Source organism: Pectinophora gossypiella, chromosome 5 (assembly GCF_024362695.1).
Source record: "Pectinophora gossypiella chromosome 5, ilPecGoss1.1, whole genome shotgun sequence".
Taxonomy (NCBI): Eukaryota; Metazoa; Arthropoda; class Insecta; order Lepidoptera; family Gelechiidae; genus Pectinophora; species Pectinophora gossypiella.
The window spans coordinates 4,956,231-4,969,663 of record NC_065408.1 but is presented as its reverse complement, the minus strand read 5'-3'; the positions used below and the strand labels follow the sequence as shown (position 1 = coordinate 4,969,663).

At 36.8% G+C, this 13,433-nt stretch overlaps 1 long non-coding RNA gene across 2 annotated transcripts in view; it reads right to left on the bottom strand.

The window, feature by feature from the left end:
• The window catches only part of LOC126366688 (uncharacterized), a 207,547-nt gene that overhangs the window by 101,430 nt on the left and 92,684 nt on the right, over positions 1 to 13,433 (bottom strand). The window contains exon 1 of one of the 2 annotated variants that reach the window (XR_007566383.1): positions 1,845 to 1,854. The exons of the other annotated variant lie outside the window; for it this stretch is intronic. This is a non-coding gene — a long non-coding RNA (uncharacterized LOC126366688). Of the gene's footprint in view, positions 1 to 1,844; positions 1,855 to 13,433 lie in introns of those variants that run through there. 2 annotated transcript variants of the gene reach the window in all.

Below are 13,433 nucleotides of genomic sequence, written 5' to 3'. Positions count from 1 at the left end.
AGAAATCGCTTTAAGCGATAAGGCCGCCATTTGCCGTGTACCTAGTTAAGTCTCTTTTTTATAATAATATTTTGTAATTATTTTATTTATTTTGGTGCAATAAAGTATATTATGTATTTGTATTATTTTCTTTCTTATTTTTATTCCATTTTCTTTCTGGAATTTCCCGAAGCACTGATGAGAGCTATAAAAAAACAATTATTAAGTAGTTATTATTTTGTAATGTGGCATAGAAAAAATAAATAGGAGAGAAATATATTATTTTCTCTTTTTTCTACTTTCGTTTGGGCTAGATCGACACCACAGCATTCCTTAGAGAGACATTACAGTAGAGGACTATTTACTCTACCCCTTTTTTAAAACATGTAGAAATTGATGATCCGACACATTGTTCGTCCTATGACGTTTTCCGAAGACAGTTATGTAGTATGTGTGTATGTCCATGCCTCATTGATTAACCCGGTTGGTATTAAGGGTAATACAAAACACATTCCGACTACTCTTTTCTCAGGTTTGGACTTTATATGTCCCAATATCTTAGCCTTCTTCCAGTAGTTGTTCCATAGATACATTAAAATTTCCCAGTAGTACAACTACGTAGTTGGACCAAAGAAAGAACGACTCACTCCAGTTGAGCCAGTGGTAAAGATGTTTCCCCATAGAACAACCAGTTGAACTATGGGTAACTTTACTTCTCCGTAGTACAACCAGTTGGACATCGCAGTTGTGCCACGGGTCGGGAGGGTTTGTAACTAGGTACCCTACTAGCATAATTATACTAGATTATGTTAGTAGTATTGGCACTAAAGCTTATCATTAATTTAGGACATCCGCACCAATAAGTACTTTCTACATTGTTTTAAGTTTACGCGGTTATTATCATAATTAAAACACATAATAACGGGTTCTTACCGCGTTTAAATGGGGATATGAGACTCCCGATATTTCGACACTGTTGCGACACTGTTGTGGGAGTCTCATGTCCCCATTTAAACGCGGTAAGAACCCGTTATTATGTGTTTTAAGTACTTTCTGTTAACATCTTTTTCTACACTGCTATGTCCGTTGCTCATATAAATACTGAGTTTATGCGGATACGTTACTTTCGTAAAATATTTTTAGCGACATTTTCTGTAATGTTACTCTGAATGTAAGTACCCTATGTTAACATACACTTCACATAAAGAAGTAAGTACACACAATCAACATTACACCAGCTATCTGGTACTAAATTCACGAGAATACTTATACAGAAAACAGCTATGTCGTCCCGGAGGAATTGAAAGAAAACAACTGAAGGTTACGATCCCATGTGAGGATATTTTGAGGCATTTTTGGCGGGAACTCGTTATGCTCCGCCATGTTTTTCTAATCTAAAATTCTGTGTGCTTAGAAAATGTACGTGAAAATATGCTCGATATTTTGGAAAATGAGCTTACTTACATGGAACACTTCATACTGTATTTTACCTTTACATATCTTGACATTCACAGATAAAGTCCTCCCTGATTTCTAATTAGGTAGGATGTGCAGCAAGCAATGAAAAAAAAAAAATGCAGCTACTTTTGCTACGAAATAGATGGATATATGTGTGGTGACAAGTGATTCGGCCATAGTCCATGCGGGCAATCAACATACAGGGTTTTAGTAACATCCTAACGAATATTGAGGGGAGTAATTCAGACCATGATTCTGAGTTGATGTCAGGTGGAATTTTATGTCGGAAAATTCATAAAAAATTTAGAGTTTTTTTAAGTAATTACATTCAGTTTCATAATTTTGCAATCATGATCTGAATCATCCCTTAAACTTTTCGTTACGATGTGACTAACACCCTGTATAACATAAGCTCACGACTATATTAGAAATTGAGGTAGTCAGAGGCACATCTATAGCTTGATGAATTTACCTACGCTTCATTGAACTTCGTAGTGAGCCGTATCACTATCCATTTTGCGTACAATGCAATGGCTTATACATTACAAAAGATACATTATGGAATAAAGCATTAGCTTTATTCTCTTAAATTAAATATTAATTTAAGAGACTTTTTATTTAAACAAAAATCGACCTTATTATTACTGTACTGTGATCGTTATTTGTACTGGGGTCGTATGCTGCAATAATTTTGTCTATGGGTAATCTTGGTTTTACCGTGGTTAAACCACGATCAGCACACGACCCTACAAATAAAGATCGCACTGCAATAATAATAAGGTAGATTTTTCTAAACTTCGTCAGCAATAATTTTGTCTATCATATGGGTGATCGTGGTATTTCCACGGTAAAACCATGATCAGCATACAAGCCTACAAATAACGATCACAGTACAGTAATAATAAGCTCGATTTTCGTTCGAATAAAGGTCGTGATTCACGAAAACTTTGTGAATGTAAGTAAGTAATTAAATACCTCTCTAAGAAAGACACATAATAACACATAACATCACAAGTAGGCAGATATGTAAATAATAAAATTATAAATCTTTATTTAGATTTTTATATTCTGTATTTTACTTTGCTATGCAATGTTCACCCCTATTCGTGAAGATTCTCTCGCTAACGACTCGAGCATTAAAAGTGTCGTAGAAAAACCTCTAAGGGCTAGCGTTGCGTTTCTCAGTATTGACACAGTAGCGCCCGGGAGTGACTGCTCCCACGGGAAATATAAACGGAAAAGTGCAAACTACCCACTTGAAGAAACCGCTAGCAGCGGGGAAATGTACGTCTAACCTTCAAGGAATCTGTTCCTTTTTACTTAAGTTCTAGTGCGCGGTAACACGGCCAGTATAATGGGCACCTTTGAACAAGGTATTAGAATGGGCGGAATTTTAGATTGACCTGGATTTAATGTTTTTATTAATTGTAATTTTAATTTGTAATTTGTTGTAAAAAATAACTAAAATTAATGTAAATAATATATTATATAAATAACATGAAATGAATAAAAATAACTGAAACAAAAGTCAGTACAGCATAATTTTTATGTCAATTCGTTACAGGAACCTTTGTAGAGATTCTGAATTGGATTATTAAAGTTTGTTAAAAAAGGGTCGCAGAAAACAAGGCTTAAATTTAATAACGACTTTAGAAAAAAGAAGAAATATTTCGGGCCTCTATGTGGCAATTCCTTTTTTGCAATCCTGGTTCATTGTTATTTTTAAGAATTGAAAGGAAAGCTTGAACAATAAAAAACCTAATCATTTGGTACAGGCTGTTTATAATCGTTCTTTTAATTTGAAATGGTAAAGAATTATTATTTTCTTTTCTTTTTACGCCGATATCCTGCCAGGACCATTACACCGCGGCAATTAATAAAAATATACCTAATATTATTTTGTTTTTTGTTTATCCAGATCTTAATTTTGGAATGTGAGTGGTAATTTTATAATTTTAGAACTGAAAGATAAACTCACGCCCGCATTTCTATTGGGGAGACAGAGCCACAAGTCATCAATCAACTTTTTCTTAGTTGTTCAGTGACAAATTATCAGCCTATAGCGATACCTAGTTCATCATTCAAAAAAGGTCAATGAAGGTCATTCATTCATTTTCAAAGATCATTTATGACCATACTTGAGTTGAGTGTTGATATGATAAAATAGTGAGCTGTCGGAAATACGGCCCATATAGGAGTCGATAATTTAAAACACCAGCTTTCAGTATTCGCTATATTTCCTCGCCAGTGTATTGGTAGTATATTAAAAAGGCAGTCTGCATATGAATGAAGAGGTTGTCGGTTCCCAATAGGAGCAATATGCATTGTAGGCGCAGGCTTCGAACTAGTGTCGAAATATCGAAAGTTCGGCTATCGATAGTTGAACTTTGCAAATATTCTACTACAAAGATAGCACGGATACTACAACATAACAGATATTATATTACATACAATAGTTAAGAAGACTAATTATCGATAGTATATCGATACTTGTTAGTAAAATAAATTGTGCTCACGATCCGGAGGTCCCGGGTTCGAATCCCGGTGGGGACAAATCACAAGAATCACTTTGTGATCCCTAGTTTGGTTAGGACATTACAGGCTGATCACCTGATTGTCCAAAAAGTAAAAAGATCCGTGCTTCGGAAGGCACGTTAAGCCGTTGGTCCCGGTTATTACTTACTAATGTAAGTACGTAGTCGTTACATGAGTCATGTCAGGGGCCTATGGCGGCTCAGTAATAACCCTGTCACCAGGGTTGATGGGGTTGGTAATTCACCTCACAATCCACACGATAGACGAGACGAGTAAAATAAAATTATTATTTACTTACCTATCACCGAAATGGCCTGGAAGATTGTTGTAATTTGTGTTGTAATTGTATAGCAATAAAGGTACCAATTGTACTGTGACATTCGTATGTCATCTCCCGTTTTTCACAGGGTCCGCTTTCCTAATCTGAAGATTTAGCAGATCCGGTACGGAAGCGACTGCCTGTCTAACCTTCCAGTACAGGTTAGGTCACATACCTCCGAAATGCATTTCTCGGGAATGTGGGTTTCTTCAAGATGTTTTCCTACACCGCTGAGCACGTGATAATTATTTATGATCCAAATATGAATTCAAAAATCATTGGTTGAGGCCTATAATGAGATCCGAACCTACGACCTCAAAGTGAGAGTCAAGCGTTCTACCGACTGGGCTGCCACGGCTCCTACCATTCTTTCGTATGTCTATAATAATATTTCTTGCGTGTGTAATAAATATTTATTATTATACAATAGTGGATTGGCGTCAACACTATTTCAACCCGGGAATGCAGCGCGAAAACATAATAATATGTAGTAAGAATTGAGTGGAATTGCCTCATTTCGAATTTGATAATACAATATTGGGTGCTTATTGTCAGTTGAGTTGATAATACGTCTATGGTCTCAATAAGAAAAACACACATACATAACGATCACGCCTATTTTCCGTTGGGGTAGGTAGAGGTCACGAAATTTCCATTCACAACGATCCAGATACACCACTTTCGCATGAAAGAAAAATTAAGAAAAAAATCCGCAAAGACTGTTACAAACAAAACAAAAATCTGTAAAAATAATTTAACTTTGCTGGTCTCATCATCATCATAGGCGTTTACATCTTGATCAGATGATTTATACAGCGTTTCTGTGGCAACGTCTTAGCGCTATTTGCTGGTCTGGAGGTATATAAAATGTAATGTAATGTAGTCAGCTGATTGTCGTCCTGGGAATGTTATAAAAGTAGGCTCATTTGTGAATGATGGCGATATGACAAAAATCCGGAAAAGCTAATCAACGCACTTTGTTGTTGGGGCATAATATAAATTACATTACATTTACATTAAAACCCCCATCCCAGTACCCTGGGGATAACTACTCAATTGGGAAAACAGTCTTATGTTTATTTTATGTTATTTTGTTAGCATGCTTGGAATATTGTGTCACCACACACATTCGTCTATTAACGCCTATTTTGCTGAGCACTGCAGTATTATGCTAATTATTACCCGTAATACACACTAAAACTGCAGAATCCAAATAATACAGGTGTTAGTGACATCGTAACGAATACTGAGGCAGATTATTAATATAAAGTGGAATTTTCCGTCCAATCCGAATAATGGTCTGAATCGTCCCTCAGAATTTTCGTCATGATGTCACTAACACCCTGTATATTTTTATGTTATCTGTTGATATGGAGCGGATGAAAGATAATATGATTACGAAAGCAGTAAACAAAGTGTAGGTTGGTGGTAGGGCAGAGGAAGACCTAGAAGGACGTGTATTGAAGGTTCAGTACGATCTACTCTGAGCCGGTGCGCGTATGAAACGAATTAATGCATGTGGAGGAAGCAAGAAAAGTGTGTCAGGATCGAAGCAAATGGATTTTCATAGTCTCTAATTACCCCGGTGGGAAATAGGCGTAAGTATGTATTACAAGTAAAGTAGAATATGTTTAAATATTTATTTCACCATTAACACTTAATACTTTTTGTCATAAAAGGCGAGTACTGTTTTTCCTAACTAGAAATGAGGTAAATACGTATTACGACCTATAAATTTTAGTACCTCCTTAGTGGTCTACGGGGCGTAGCAAAACGCTACGACTTGCTACGGCGTAGCAGTTGTACGTAGCTCCTATTCAGGTTTTTACTGCAGGCTATAATTTTCATTCCGATCTTTTCATCTTATTTTATTGAGTGAGATTTGTAATGCTTGTACTAAAAGAGAAAGAAAATCTTCACCGGATAGAAGAAGAAGATATATTCTTCTAGGTGGATTACCAACCTCAACAACCCTGGTATCAGGGTTACTATTGAGCCGCCAAAGGCTCATGACATGACTCATATACCGACTACGTATTTACCTCAATAAGTAGTAACCGGGACCAGCCGTTCGTCGTTGGTTAACGTGCCTTCCGAAGCACGGATCGTCTTACTTTCGGACAATCAGGTGATCAGCCTGTAATGTCCTGAACAAACTAGGGATCACAAAGTGATTTTTGTAATATGTCCCCACCGTGATTCGAACCCGGGACCTCCAATCGTGAGCCCAACGCTCAACCACTGGACCACGGAGGCCGTCACTAACTAATATTGATGCTATATTATGATAGATATATTTTTGATAAATATTGCAGAATCCAAATAATATATGTTTTGAAACACATAATAACGGGTTCTTACCGCGTTTAAAGCAGGGATATGAGACTCCCGATATTTCGACACTGTTGCAAGTGCCATGATCACGGGATGACTGACGAGATTGGAGTGGAGTAGGTAGGTCCATAAATTAAAACAATGTATAATATATCTGTTGATGAATAGTTTTACATAATACCAGATCATGAACAGTATTTGGCACTAAATAAATAGCGGTGTTAACATTCACACAAATTTAAGACCTTTGGAATCACAATGTGCGTGATAAAGTACAGAAATAAAATATTTCGTTCCGAAAACGTTCCAAGAACCGAATTACCAAAGCGTAATGCTGGTTCTTTAGCTATCAGAGGCTATCAGACATCATTTGTTCGTCGTTGAGCCCATCAAAGGGCGATTCTCAATAATTCCCCGATGATTGCGGCCGCGTGTGTTCAGAACTCACAACCGGTGGCGCATCGCGAATCACCCTTACCCTTTCATACGTGACCGCATTGTAAATCACGTGCTCTTCGTAATCAGTGCTCATATCTTAAACGTCACAGCGGATGTGGGCCATAATATATTTTAAACATACATACGCACAGTCATGAGCAATATAATGTACTTACCCACTTTAGGACTCTGTCACACTAACTTAGTGAGACTTACAGTGCAATTTGTCACATTACATTGCATTTTATGATAAAATGCACATAAAAGGCACATGTGTAATGTGTCCCCGATATCGACCAAGCCGGCGTGGTCGACGATTTCCCTCAATCAGCGCTTATCGCTATCGACCCACTAGAGTCGATTAATTCTTTCAAATATTTTTCCTCTCAGACGACACCCTGAACCGAGGCCCAACTGGGCACCCTCAGGCCTGTTGTCTTAAACATTGTACTGGGTGAGAGCCTGCAGCGCTCACCATTTGTCCGGCTAAGTAGTTAATGCCATCTGCGGCAAATCTACAATAAGTCACGACAAAAAAAAATGTATGGTGAGGCAGCCCTGATCATAACGCTCGGAATAAAAGAAAACAGGTCTCTTTCTGCGTCTAACGCCTATACGATTCAAGACTAAAGTAAGACCAGGGGGGGTGAGGTAAACCTAGGTCAGCCGCTGGTGGGGAGCGTAGAGTTGCCGTTCTATACGTAGTGTTATTCCTTATTCTATGCTGTAAGTACTCAAACACCTCTTCAGAACATTATTTTGTTAATTTTTGCCTGTCGTAATGTACTTTTGTTGGATTACGTATTATAAAGTGTGAGGATTTCGAATATTTGTGTTTTCGAATAAACTGGAATACGTTCAATAAAATTTATCTTTTCAGTCCAATAATTTTATATAATAACGCGTTTGCCATAAGTAACTATTTATACAGAGCTATAGTGAACCCAACGCTGAACCACAGAGGATTTATATTTTAGTTACACCAACAGTTAATCCAATCAATTGATGTATTATTGTGTTTACGTGCAGTAAAACATTATTGTATTGCATAGTGAGAAAATAGGACAATACATTTAGGTCAAACCCAAGAGAAAAACCGTGTAGGTATTCAAATAAGTATTCATCATTATTCCGTCATGAGTACTCGTAATGCAGACGGGCCAGAATTAATCGTTCTACTGGAACAGAAGCGGAGAGTGCTGATTTTAATAATAAATCAATTTGTACGCGACGCTACGGCGAGATCCAAACGGCCGAGTAGCACTCGTTGTTATAATTAGTTGTTTTTTTTAAATTTCTGCTGTGAGCTGGTTTGAGAACAGAAATGTGGCATCTGGAATATTCTGTATTGAATCGCTGTAGTGGCTAATCCATGAGTAGTGTATTCGCCTCAATATAATTTAGAAATCAGCTTGCTTCCACACACAATACGTCGTCACTCCACGCCCGTACGTATCAGTGTTGTTTACTTTTTAACCCCCGACGCAAAAACGACGGGGTGTTATAAGTTTGACGTGTCTGTGTACATGTGTATGTGTCTGTCTGTGGCATCGTAGCTCCCAAACGGATGATCCGATTTTATTGCGTTTTTTTTTTGTTTGAAAGGTATATCAGTCGAGAATGTTCTTAGCTATGTTTGGTGGAAATCGGTTCAGGTCTTCAAGGTCATCAGGTCGTTTGTTAAGTGTGATAGGAATGTTACAAGCTCAGTTGGCTTGCAAGCATATGTGGGATTAGTTATTTTTTGCTTTTTATAGGGTTTAGCATTTTTAACTTTTTGTCATAATAATTGAGTACTTTTTTCGTCGGGGGATTTTTTTAATTTTTAAAGTGTGTTGTTCAACGCGTAGCGCGAGGCGACAGAATGTAATTTTGTACATTCAAACATAGATACATACAAAAGCTCACGCTTATTTCCCACCGGGGTAGGCAGAGACTATGGAGTTCCATTTGCTTCAATCCTGACATACTTCTCTTGATTTTTGTTTTTTTTTTAGGTATTTTACCATCATCAATCTTCATTTTATATATATTTAATTTAATTAATATATTTAATTATACTTAAATATTTGCATTTAATAAGTTGTAATTATGTACTAATGTAAACACAATACCATGTTTAATATTATAAAGGTGAAAATAAGTCTGTCTGTTCTGCTAATTTGAGTTAAATTTGAGTTTAACTACATTTTCTGGGAGGTTACAAAGGCCACATTAAAATGATTTATTCAATTATGACATTTTGCACTTTTATTTTAGATGTTTTTTTTCAATGTGGCTTTTTTAGATTCCTTGGTCTGCACCAAGTAATACAGCTCTTCTCATTCATTTCGAGTGAGTTTTGGGTGGATGATCAACCCTGAATCTAGCTCTGAAATAAACACTAAGTAGTCACAAAGAAGCTATCATTCTGGAATGTAAATTGATAACTTAATATAAACAGTCTTTTGTCCGAATTGAGTAAGTGCTTAGTATACTTTATCAGGTGCAGATTGACGTTTTCGATTTAGTTGTTCGACACAGCGACTGATGAAAAACGAGGAGCCATCAATCTGACAGAGAAATATCTTTCGCCATGACAAGTACAAACGCATTTTATTTCTCCCCACTTTTCTCTCTATTTACTTAAGGATATTTTATCTTTAGTAGTGCTTGCTTACGAGTGCTACTGAGGTTGTTTGACTTTATTTATTTATACTTACATCATGTTCTTCTATCACACGACAGTATAAAAATACATCATTATGGATTTGACAGCAGGACTTGCGAGGAAAATATGTTGTTCTGACGGCTAACAAATAATCATGCTCTATATTTTAAAGCAGGATTTGAAATTCAAATTCAAAAATATCTTTATTCAGCAGGTAACATAGTCTCATCCGCCTAAAACTACTGTAGCTTCTCATAACGTGTACAGTCTGGGAAAAGAAGCGGCAAGAAAAACCTCGGTAAAAGGGTACACGTTCTTTTTTTTAAGAAATACTGTTATACAATTTAGTAATTTGGCTGTCTAACATTAGTTCCCAGACAGCTAATCTTCTAGATAAATTTATTATCAATTTATAATAATCACTAATCTTATAATAACTTTTTTAACAAAGTTTCTGTTCTTCTTCTTCTATCGTGTGGGTTGTGAGGTGAATCACCCACCCCATCAACCCTGGTGTCAGGGTTATTATTGAGCCGCCTAAGGCCCCTGACATGGCTCATGTAATGAATACTTACTTACATCAGTAAGTAGTAACCGGGACCAACGGCTTAACGTGCCTTCCGAAGTACGGATCATCTTACTTTTTGAACAATCCGGTGATCAGCCTGTAATGTTCTAATCAAAGTAGGGATGACAAAGTGATTTTTGTGATATATCCCCACTGGGAATCGAACCCAGGACCTTCAGATCGTGAACCCAACGCTCAACCACTGGACCACGGAGGCCTTTTTTTCTTTTAAGATAATTAAACAGTTTCTGTTTAATTACTGTCTTAAAACTATTCAAAGGTAAATTCTGAATGTCAATGGGAATCTTATTGTAAAAACGAAAGCCATTACCGTTACCGTTTCATATTTTCATTGGTCTATTGGTACCGACTTCCGCCGGTTTCCGTAATTTCATACCGGTATAATAACGGTATCGAAACTTAAACCGCTTATATAGCTTAATGGCTTTTAATCCATGAAGGTATGATTTTTTTACCTCTAAATTACACCGTGTTTCATTCTTGAATATATTAAGTTCTTAAAGATATTAAATATATATGAAGTTTTTATCAATTCAAAAAGTATTTTCTATGTGTAAACTAGAACGTTGGAAAAGTATTTAGAAAATTAAAGTGAATTCAAAAAGAGAAGAAAAATGTAAGAAATATGGCTGCAAATGACCTTACTAAATTCATGCAATATCTCATCAGGCGGTTGACTGATAACTTGTCACCATTCAGTTCATCATTTAGATCTCGTGACGAACATATAAGAAGTGTCTGAGGGATGTTTTATTAAAGACTTGTCATTTTGCTCTCCCGATAGGAATAAGGGTGTAACTTTATATAAGGTATCTAAAATGAAATTGAATCCTCTGCCAAATAAAACAAAGTGCTTGTAATTTCTGAAGAGGGTTTAAAAAAGGATCAACGGTAAAGTATCATAGGGGATAACCCTATCGCTTGAATCTTTAGGGAAGATACATCTTTGTTCCTTAATTATAAATACGTCAGTACATTGATTTATTCGTTCCTTTGATATCGGTTAAAATGTATTTTTGTAAGATGGATATAATGAACCGTGTTATGACAGGTAAATAACAAAATACATATATTTTAATTAAAAAAATAATAATTAAAATTTTCAGTTTCAAATGGAATTGTAATCACAACAGATACAGAACAGATAAGATCGTTTTTTGTTTTGTTCATTCGAAAAATTCGAATACGATCCCGTGTACTTACGCGCCGAGTTCTTTTGATGACGTCATCAGAATTTTTCAAATTAACAATATAGTTCGACATAATATAATGAGGTCACGGATTGACTGACTCACTCATCACGAAATATCAGAAACTACAAGTGTTAGGAGTATCAAATTTTGCATGGGGGTTCCTTTTAGGACTTTTGTAGGAGCTCACTAAGACCGAATTTGCGTAATTCAACTCCTAAAGGGGCAAAAAGATGTGGCAAAGTTTGTATGAATTTTATGCGAACGAAGTCGCTGGTAACAGCTAGTTACATAAAAAGCTGAGAATTCTGACAGCGCGTACGATGCGGAAGATGTTTGGTCACCTTTCAGCTTTACTGTCCATTCCATCATCTGGGAGTGGACCCAAACCTATAAACGAGTTTCGTATTTTCTATACTCTAGTCCAGCGTCTGAAATAAACAGCAGTTTATTCTATCAAAGTTTTCTTTATCGAGACGGCGAGCCAGGTGTTGGTTTCTCACTACGATAGGCTCACTTACAAGTTAAATAGCTTTGCTTGTTGTTCGCAATATAAGTTTATTTTCCTTCTATCCGAGATCTCACCGATGACAAGTTTCAGAATTTCGCGGGCCGGAGAAAAGTTTTTAGCGGTTTTTCACTAAGCTTAAATTTTTCTTCTTTTGTTTTGTGATATATAGGGTGTTAGTGACATAGTTACGAGTACCACAGATCATAATTATATTATAATACTAACGTACACACAACATACAAAACAAATGTACACAAATGGATGATAGACAAATTACAATCTGGCGGCCTCCCCCGGTTCCGGGTGGTTCCGGTATCCCCGAACGGGTAGGTAGAGGTGGTAAGTCTTATAGGTAGCTTATAGGTAAGGGTTTCGACCTGTGTTTAGACGCAAAAGAAATCAGATTATAGAGTCTCGTTAGGTATTTTGTAAATCCTATATAGGAAATTGTACTCTGGCCCCTGCGATACAAGCTGAGCTTAGTGCAGGGACCGCCGCATATCTAAATTGGTCATATTATAGTTGTCTGTATTTTTATTTTGTCCGGCCAAGTAGTTAATGCCATCTGCGGCAAATCTACAATAAGTCACGTCAAAAAAAATGTATTTTTTTATATTGCGCAGTGAGGTTTTCTCTACTTGACTTGAAAAGCGTGTCTGTCACCGAACTTATGTGCGTCCCCGACTTAGGGTTTATCTACAATCCAGCGGTGTCCACGGAACAAACACGCGCGGTGTCTAATTAACTCGAACGAGTTGTAAAGTATTTCCTTACGCCACAGAGTTAGAAAAGTGTACGAGTGCCGTCATATACACATCTACCTACTTATACTGTTATCGGGTAATCACCCTCGCGGGCCAAGTAAACAAACTTTCTCCGGTTTCGCTCCATAACATAACTTAGTAGGGGTGCTGTCTTTTAATTAACTTTAAAAAATAAAAATCAAAAATTCGAAATCAGAGTAATATATTCAACGTAAATATCATGGATACACTTGTTGAAGGTCAATGTTACATTTTTGAATCTACGTCAACTGACTGACTCACTCATTACGAGATCTCAGAAACTACATGAGCTAGGAGTCTCAAATTTTACAAGGCGTTTCTTTTAGGACGTAGGTAATAATAATAATAAAAATCCCCAACCCAAATTGCCCAGGTCCCTTTGTTATAATCTGCAATAGCCCTACAAGAACCGAGGATTGTTTTTGGGTGCACTCCCATAGTGCATACAGGGATAATCGCCGGTTGGTGTCACACCACATTTAGATTAAACTGTCTTAAGGGCCTCTAAGTGTTGGCTTCGGCACCACGAACGCCTTCCAAAAGTCCGGGACTCCATAGTCCCGAGATATGGAAACGACATACAAATAAAAATAATAGGTACTCACTAAGACGGGATTTTGCGAAACTCAATCACTAAAGTGGTAA